The following is a 10,062-nucleotide window of genomic DNA, read 5'->3' on the forward strand; positions in this document are numbered from 1 at the left end:
TCCAGTTATTTCCTGTGAATAAAGGCCTGTATCCTTTAAAAGCTTTTAATTTATATTGCCAAAATATTCCTCAGAAATGATTTTGCCAATTTTCATTCCTGAAAGTAGTATGTGAGAATAACTTTTTCCTTCATCTTACTGTACTCTCTTGTTTAATTAGCGTTTCTTTGACCATTCAGTTTCTTTTTAGGAGGTGCTGAGAATTGAGTTCAGAACCTCTTGAACGCTGAGCGTATGCTCCACAGCCAAGATACACCTCCAGCCTCATTTAATGTCCTTAAAATGTGTTTATTGGGTATTTGTGTCTGCCTTGTGTATATCTGATGCCCACTTGGAGATGCAGGCAACAGTATCATCTTTTTATTAATTTTTTTAAAATTTTACTGCCAAAAAGAAAGAGGAAAAGTGGGGGAGCCATATGCTGTTAGATCAGCATACGGACACCAATGTCATGCATCCATCACCCCAGTCAAACTCGTCCGTGGCCAGCTCTATTCCCTCTTCCCTGATCTCAGTCTCCCTACCTCTTTTTTTTTTTTTTTTGGTTGTAAATGGACACAACATCTTTATTTACTTATTTTTATTGGTGCTAAGGATTGAACCCAGTGACTCACACATACAAGGCAGGCACCCCAGCCCCAGCCCACCTCCCTACCTCTTAACCATACATCTGAACAAAGCACTCTGCCCACATCTCTCAGCATCTTGAGGTTGCTTATGAAGTCTTTTTATGCCAAGATATGGTCCATTTTTTTTTTAAATAAGGACAACGTTCATTACTTTCCTATCATGTAAGCATATTCACTAACATTTCATAAATTATTATTAACATTTCTTTTCCTGTGATAGTAAGATAAAGCCTGAAGAGAAAATATAAAATTGTTAAGGTGTGTTTCACACCATTTCATAATATCTTGAAACTATATGTTGCAACATTTTGGCAAGCCTTGAAAAGAAGTTCACCTTTATATATATTGACTGATACATATATAATGGTTTCCTGAAAATTACCAGGTTGAGGGAAATACCCTAATGAAATTATGAAAAACAAGTACATCAAATTGAAAATTAGGTAGGACACTCCTATTAAACATGGGCCTTGAAACCCTAGCCAGAGCAATTAGACAAAAGGCAGAAATTAAAGAGATACAAATAGGAAAAGAAGAGCTCAAACTATCCCTATTTGCTGACAACATGATTCTATATTGAGAAGACTCAACTCTATCAGAAAGCTTCTAGAATTCATAAACAAATTCAGCAAAATATTAAGGTATAAAATAAACACCAGTAAATCAATTACATTCCTATGACATAGCTGAAAGAGAAATCAGGAAAACTATCCCCTTTACAATAGCCTCAACAACAAAAAAAAAAAATTGGGGAATCAATCTAACAAAAGAGGAAAAGACCTCTATATAAAAACTACATAACTCTAATGAAAGAAATTGGGAAAGACTCAGAAAATGGAAAGATCTCCCATGTTCTTGGATGGCAGAATTAATATTGTCAAAATGTCCATATTACCAAAAGCACTATATAGATTTAATGCATTTCCTATTAAAATTCTAAAGGCGTTCTTTGTAGAAAGAGAAAAAGCAATCATGAAATTCATTTAGAAAAATAAGAGGCCCAGAATAGTCAAAGCAACCCTTAGTAAGAAAAGTTATGCAGGAGGAATCACAATACCACACCTTAAATTATATGACAAAGTTATTGTAACAAAAACAGCATGGTATTGGCACCAAAACAGACATGAAGAGCAATGGAACAGAAGACAAATACTTTATGTCATACTTAGACAAAGAGCCATTGGAGAAAAGATAGCCACTTCAACAAATAGTGAAAGGAAAACTGGAGACCCACATGTAGTAGAATGCACAAAACTCAGCTCTAAGTCCTTAGCATGAGACCAGAGACCCTGTAATTACTAGAAGAAAAACTAGGCTCAACTCTCCATCATGTCAGTGTAGAAACTAACTTCCTGGTTAAAATTCCTAAAGTACGAGCAGTAAAATCAAGAATCAATAAATGGGATGGTATCAAACTAAAAATCTTCTTTACTGCCAAGGAAAGAATCAAGAATATGAACAGAACAAATTAAAATTTTAAAAATATGTCAACAGAGAGACTACAGAATGGGAGAAAATCTTTACCGCCTGCACCTCAGCTACAGCATTAATCTCCAGGTTATACAAAGAACTCAAAAAACTTAACACCATTGATTGTTTCATTTCCTGAGAAGAAGCTTTTTAGTTTGAGTCCATCCCGTTTATTAGTTCTTGATTTTATATCTTACACTTTAAGAGTCTTGTTAAGGAAGTCGGGGTCTAATCTGACATGATGAAGGTTTGGGCCTACTTTTTCCTCTATTAGGCACAGGGTTTGTCTGTGTGTCTCCTATTCTGTACCATTGGTCTACATGTCTATTTTGGTGCCAATACCATGCCATTTTTTGTTACTATAGCTTTATAGTATAGTTTAAGTTCTGATATTGTGATGCCTCTTGCTTCACTCTTCTTGGTAACGATTGCTTTGACTATTCTGGGTCTCTCCAGGCTATAACAGAACTCAAAAAACTTAACACACACAAAATAATAATCCACTCAATAAATGAGCTAAGGAGCTGAACAGACACTTCTTAAAAGAAGATATACATTCAATCAACAAATATATTTTAAAATTTTTAACATCTCTGGTAATTAGAGAAATGCAAGTCAAAACTACTTTAAGGTTTCATCTCACCCCAGTCAGAGTGGCAGCTATCAAGGATACAGACAACAGTAAGTGTTGGTGAGGATGTGGGGGGGGGGGGGGCACACTCAAACACTGCTGGTGGGACTGCAAATTGGTGCACCAATCTGGAAAGCAGTATGGAGACTCCTTAGAAAATTTGGAATGGAACCACAATTTGACTGAGTTATCCCACTCCTTGGTCTCTACCCAAAGGACTTAAAATCAGTATACTACAGTGACATAGCCATGTCAAGGTTTATAGAAGCTCAGTTCACAATAGTCAAGCTATGGAACCAATCTGGGTGCCCTTCAATGAAAGAATGGATAAAGAAAATGTGATATATATATATATATATATATATATATATATATATATATATATATAGATATATATATTGATATATATATTGATATATTGATATATATAATATATATATTGAAATATTACTCAGCCATAAAGAAGAATGAAGTCATGGCATTTGCTGGTAAATGGATAGAACTGGAGACTTTCATGCTATATGAAAAAAGCCAGTCCCCAAAAAACAAAGGCCAAATATTTTCTCTGATATGCAGTTGCTAACGCACTTAAGGAAGGGTGGGGTAGCAAAGAATAGAAGTCCACTGGATTAGACAAAAGGAAATGAAGGGAAGGGATGGGGAAGGGGAATTGGAAGGACAGTTAAGTTAATCAAACATCACTTTCCTAGCCTTGTATTTGAATATACGACCATGTACAACCTCAAGAACTGGATCCCAATTAGAATAACTTATACTCCATGTATGTATAATGTGCCAAAATGTATTCTACTGTCATGTATGTCTAAAAAGAACAATAAAATAAAAATTTAAATCAGGCAGAAGGTAGACTTCTACAAAAATCACTTCCTTTGACTCATTAGCTCAATTGTTCTTGAGAGTGTTTGCTTTTTAATCTGAGAATGTGGTGGACATCGTTTAAAATTTCCACAGTTTATTAACATGCACGTTACTGCTACTGTCTTTAACTTTTTCCTATTTTTGCTTCGTTGAATTCAAAATACATTTATGTGGCAATAGCAGTGCTCTCACTCCGTTACTTTGTATTTTCCTGCCTCTTTCTAGATTATAAATTCTTTCAAGGGCTAGGATCCTCATCTTTGTCTCACAATAACCACATCTGGCATATTGTAAGTACTGTTTTGTGTTATAAGTGTGTGTGTGTGTGTGTGTGTGTGTGTGTGTGTCTGTTTGTCTGTCTGTCTGTGTGTTTGAGATTTTTGTTGGTTGGTTTGTGTTTTTGCATGTGTGCTGGGGATTGAACCCAGGGCCTCATGTATGCTAATTTACACTCCTGGCCCTATTTTGTATTTTTAAGTGAAACATGAGCTCCTGCAATTTTTTTGTTTTCTATTTTCCTTCAACGTTTAGAGGTTTTTCACCACCACAAAACTTTACGGGAAACTGTCCAGTGTTTGTATAGAAGCAGGGATTTTTTTTTTTTTTTTTCCTGCACTTAACTCAAATGAAATTTATCTAGTGCCAGAGGAGATGGTTGTAGTCAACAAAGCCAGAAGAAAAAAGTTCCACTGAAGAGGTACAGGGAATTTAGTGATTCCATGTTGCTGGAGAGTTCTGTTTTGATTATGGTTTGTTTCTCAAACCAAAATGTCCCTACACAGTCTGCAGATTGTCCCAACTAATATCCAGTTTTAAAAACTATAGAATTGGTCATTCTCACTGTACAGAGGCCTAGACAGGACCTCGGAGTGGCTCAGTGCGTTAAGTTCTACATCCCAAGAATAGAAGGCAAAAACAATGGCCTTCTATGGGCACACACTGTTAGAGACCTGGGGGCAGGGTCAAATGGCAAAATGTCTATTCACGAAGGACAGCAAACACATCTGTTCATTCCCATGTCTGACTGACTTCCAGACTTTTAAAAGCCAAAACCATTTATTACATTCCCTTCTTAATATATGAGAAAGTTTAAAAGAGGAAGATAGAAGGAGCCACTAATACTATTTCTCAGCTAATGACTGCTTACTTTTAAGGTTAAAAAAATTTTTCAAGTACATGGTTTGAAAATCCAAACGGAACATGGAAGAATAAAAATGAAAAGTACGAGCCTTCTCCCAGCCTCCCTGACTCCTTCATCTTTTGCCCTGCTCCTCAAGGAGGTAGGGGACTGATTGTCTCTAAAACTTGGACAGTTTTGCATGCTGAGACGCTTCAAGGACCTCTCACTGCTTTGGGTGTAACATTTATACTTGTCTGTCACCCTTGTCCCTTGTCATCTGGCGGCTTGGCCTTCTCTCTGAGGACCCCTCCACGTATGCGCTGGGAACACCACTGCTGTCTCCTGTCTGCTGCTCTTCCCCTGGAGAACTCTTTCCTGTGTTGAAGCTCTTCTCTCCCTGGGTTTTACTGTGGGTTCCTTTTCCATCTGCCTGCAAACAAGGAAGCTCCTCCAGGCCTCATCTTCCCTCCCTTGGGTTTCTTGCCGTCGGTGCTTAGCCCAGTGCCTGATGTAGAGTAGGCACCAAATAAATGCTTTTTAAGGAATGGACTCAGCCTAGACTTGCAGAACAACAAGAGCTGGATGCAGTAGGCAAGCAGCCAAAACCAGAAAATGGTTAAAAACAAGAGGAATACACTTCACCACAGGTCGGAAGGGGGTGGCCATCTGCTTCCGGCCTCCCTCTCCTTCCTGGCCAAGGCCAGCTTCCTGCAGATAGGGAGGGGACTTCAGGGGGAGAGTTGTCCACCCCGGCAGAGGGTCCAGGCTTAGTGGAGCACTAGGTGAGGTTGTCTTTCTGCTGGGGAGCAGGGGCCACTGGAATAAATTCCCGTGAACAGGTAGACAGGAGGCTCACAGCTAGGGTTCTGAGCCAACGGAGCAGGAGACATAGATAACACAGAGGACCATCTTGGGAGGTGGTCATTCAAGGCTCTCAGACCACAGGGAAGAAGTCCCTGCTCAGAGCAGAAGGCCCTGGAAACATCACAGAATCTCACATAGGTGTTGGAGCTGGGAGGAGCCCACCCTTACCTGTCAAAAATCCTACTCATGAAATTGCGGCTGGGACAGAACAGAATAGAATGTCCACACAGGAAACCTTCCCTGGGAACTGTACAGTGACATTTTGTTCACGTTGTCATTGAAGACATTATATTTTCTTGCAGGGCACAAGCAACATCCCATGAGTCTGGATTTTCTAGAAAGGACTGGTGATTTTGATGATAATAAATAACAACTGGGGGTGGGGGATGGTTGTAGGATCAGAGAAGGCAGAGATCCAGCCTAGTCTTAACCACCTAGGTTTAGAAACCTTTGAAACTGTTTCTTTCCAATTTTTTTTTTTTCCTTTATGTTCTGAGGACTTAACCCAGGGGTACTCTACTCCTGAGCTAAATCCCCAGCTCTTTTTATTTTTTATTTAGAGACAGTATCTAAATTTGCCCAGGCTGGCCTAGAACTTACCATCCTCCTGCCTCAGCCTCCCAAATTGATGGGATTACAGGTGTATGCCACTGTACCTGTTTCCTTAGTTTTAAAGGGGGCTCCTTTATAATTCTTTGCATAAACATTGGGTCCTGATATAAATAGTAAGAGGATTAAATTCAAATTTTAACTTTAAAAGCTTTTTCAAGACCCCTTCTTCTTCCATAAGCAAGTAAATAAATAGTCTACCTTCTTCCATGTTCTGGGAACACACAAGTCCTTATGTATTTGACGCACTGTGATAACCTCAGGGACTTTTTGGCCTCTGCCTGAGCCTCTTCACTAGCAGGTAACTCACTACTTCCTGAAGATGCCCAGACCTTCTTCAGTTGCTCATAACTACAGAAAATTCATCTTAGCATGAGTCCATCTTCCCACAAGTTTTACCTTCTGATTCTAAATCTTCCCACTCGAGACGGCACACATCAAATCTTATCCTCTTCCAAACAACCACCTTCAAATATTTGAAGAAGCTATGATTTTCATACTGGAATGTTGTCTCGCTCAGGCTGAGCATCTTTCATTTAAACAGTTGTTCATCCGGTATATTCCCTGGGCCTAATCTCCACACGCTGTGTGACTCCTGTCAAGGTCACCTGTAGTGAAACCTTGGAAATAACCTAAATGTCCAGTGATGGAGATTCAATTTAAAATTACAGCATGTCGATTTATGGAAATAGAACACATGCCGAAGAATGCTTTCTTTACAACATGAGAAAAGTGTTCAGTCTGTTAGGTGACAAAAGGAAGTTATAAAATAGTGTACTTTGTATCACTTCAGGCCTATAACAAAGATTTTAAATAATTAAGATAAAATGTTGTAGCATTTATCTCTGGGTGGTACAATTACGGGTGATATTTATCTTCTTTGGCCTTTTCCTTTCCAAACTTTCTGTAACCGACCATTGGTAATCGGAAAACATAGAGCCTGTGTCCCTATAGTTCTTCACCTACTGGACTAAAACCTTAAGCTTTAGAATATAAGAACTCTCATGAGTCCCAGAGTGCCGGGAGCCCGACAGATCTCTTTACCTCTTTCCTTCCCAAAGGACTTGAACGGCTCTTAGGGACTTCTTCTCCTGACACCTTCTTCCACTTGCCTCTTCAGACTTGTTTTCTGTTTCATATTACAAAAGATAGAGTTGCACCTCCAGCCTCGTCTGGGCTGTTGATCGGAGCTCCCTGGCTATCCACAGCTCGGACAGCAGGAGCGGACCGCCTCTCTTGAAGGAGGCAAGCTTAGAAGGAACGACAGCGTTGTTGCAATTTGCTAGATTCTTAAGCCATTGAAGTCCGAAGATATATTACTGTAGAATGCTTTCACACACCCATGACATCCCTGTTAGTGTTTAGCCCATGTTCTGATCTCAGAGAGCCAGAGGGACTGGCACAGTTTGCCCTGGAGAGAGAAAAGTAGGCATGATGTGCCAGCCAGAGGGTTGTTTTTCGTTGTTGGTGGTGTTGTTTTTCCAAGAAGGATGTTCCATCGATGGGCAAAGAAATGGAACCAAAGCCAGAGGTCTCTACTAGCCAAGCCAGAGCTCTCCTCCCCGTAAGCTGGCTCCGTGGGAGTGATGCTACTCTCGTGGAAGCAGCTGCCACCTCTCCAGACCAGAACCTGCGCAGCCTTTTGCAAATCGAGTTACAGGTTTCCTACAGCAAAGTGCAGAACTACTCACTCCACATGCGTTTGATAAGTGCTGCACTGTGTTTGATACTGTGATCCGTGCTGGGGGACCAAGACCATGTGATTGGCACCCCCTGCAGGACTGAAGGCCAGAAGGAAGACCAAACAGAAACAACTAACATGACAAATCATGGGGTAGGAAAGAAGCAGCCGCTGAACCCTGTCTGGAAGAATCCCAGATCAATGGACTGAAATTTTTCTCTTTTATTCTCTTTTTGGCTCATCTGCCACTCATGCTCTACGGCTTTAACAGTGAGATTGGTCTGGACTACCTGGTAGAGAATGAGAATAAAGGAGGAGAAAAGAGCTCATAAAGATTGTTTCTTACAACAGCCCATTTTATGGGTGATAAGCCTGACGCTTGTCAAGACCAGGGTGCTTTGTTCAAGGCTACAGAGCTAAGTGGCAAAGGCAGAGCAGGCCTTCATCATCCACAGCACTCATTCTCTCAATCAGGAACACTGTTGTGAGTCCTTAGTGTGTGTCCGGCACAAGGCCAGGTACTCAGACCACAGCGAAGAGCACGAGTCATATTTGTCCTCAGGGAGCTTGCAGCTTGGCAAGGAGACAAAATTAAACAGATAAGCACTCATACCGTGTCATCAGCATTTCAGAGAGCTTCATGCAGAGAACAGCCCGTGACTTCCTCGGGACAAGAGGACCAAAGCTTGATGCCCACTCCAGATGGTCTCTCCTTTTCCAGCTCAGATTTTATTCACCATGAAATGTGAAAGATCTATATAAATAAGATGTTTAAAATGCTATTAGAATGTTCACAATTTATTTGAGGATAAGCAGGCTTAATAATATAAAAATTAAAATCCATCCTCAAGTTGTGTGTGTGTGTGTGTGTTTAAGGGATAAAATATGCGAATGGTATTTTTAACTCAAATTAATACCAAAGTTTAGATAAAATAATTTGTCATTACCAAGACTGAGAAAATCCTGACAGTTACAAGGGGCTACTAGTGTGCCTTGTGATAAAACACCCTAGAAGGCTACAACAATGAAGAGTGCAGCGTAAGTGCACAAACAGACACGAGAGACTGAGTCCAGAGCTACATGCATGGGAATAATTTTTAGCAAACAAGCAAATTTTAAATGGGCAGAAAACCAGTGACTTAGTATTAATGATGCTGGTACAATTGAAGAGCCACCTGGATTAAAAATACAGTTGAATGTTACACCAAAATTAACCATTGATGGATAAAAGATTTTGAAGTGAGAAATCAAACCTTATAAATATGAGAAGAAAATACATAAGAATTTTTAAATAACTTTTTGAGTATAGAAGGTCTTTCTAAATACAATACAAAACCCCAAAACTACAAAAGGGAAGATGGAGAAAATGTACGACATAAAATTTTAAAAAGTCTGTAAGGCCCTGCTATGATTTTGGTCCCTGGAGGTCCACCCATTAAAAGCTTGGTAGCCAGCCTGAGAGGCTATTGGGATGTGGGAGGACCCTTAGGAGGTGGAGCTAGTGCAAGGTAAGGAGGTCACTGGGGGCATGTCCTTGAAGGGGATACTGAGACCCTGACTGTTTCCCCTCCCTTTGCTTCCCAGCCTCCGTGAGGTGAGACCCTCTATCACTACACACTCTTGCCACGAGGTGCAAGACCCAGAGCAATGTGGCTAAGAGACCTCACATTGAAACCTCTGAAACCATGAACCAGAATAAACCTTTTTCCCTTTAAAGTTGATTACTCTGGTATTTTGTTGCAGTGACAGAAAGCTGACAGCCCCAAGACCAGAAATATGGTCACACATATATAAAGTCTCATGTACAGCTGTTTTTATTGCAACACTGTAGCAGAAGACTGGAAACAATAAACAAGGCTCTGATTAAATAAATTTTGGCACACCCATAAAGTACAATGCCTCCCACCAATCACAATAAGGATGGCTCGAATAACTTAGGGGAAGATTCCCAAGCTGTATTAAGTGGAAAGCAAGTGAAGAAAAATCTGTAGTGCATGCCACCTGTGAGTGAAAAAGAAAAAGTGTATAGGTAAATGCTTTTATGTCCACAGATTACCTCTGGGAGGCTGCATCAGAAAATCTCTCTGTCTCTTGGAGGGGAATTGGTGGTTGTGCTACAAGAGTGAAAGGAAGATTTAACTTATTTTCTGTTTGTAGAACATTTCAAATTTTGAGTTGT

General features: G+C 40.1%; 1 protein-coding gene across 1 annotated transcript in view; it reads right to left on the reverse strand.

The window, feature by feature from the left end:
* Dyrk1a (dual specificity tyrosine phosphorylation regulated kinase 1A) overlaps positions 1 to 7,271 on the reverse strand; it is a 144,669-nt gene extending 137,398 nt beyond the window's left edge. The window contains exon 1 of the mRNA XM_076867574.2: positions 7,247 to 7,271. The gene's annotated coding sequence lies outside the window, so the exon portion shown is untranslated. The remainder of the gene's footprint in view (positions 1 to 7,246) is intronic.
* Between the last annotated feature and the right edge of the window lie 2,791 nt (positions 7,272 to 10,062).

Source organism: Callospermophilus lateralis, chromosome 10, assembly GCF_048772815.1.
Source record: "Callospermophilus lateralis isolate mCalLat2 chromosome 10, mCalLat2.hap1, whole genome shotgun sequence".
NCBI classification, from domain to species: Eukaryota; Metazoa; Chordata; class Mammalia; order Rodentia; family Sciuridae; genus Callospermophilus; species Callospermophilus lateralis.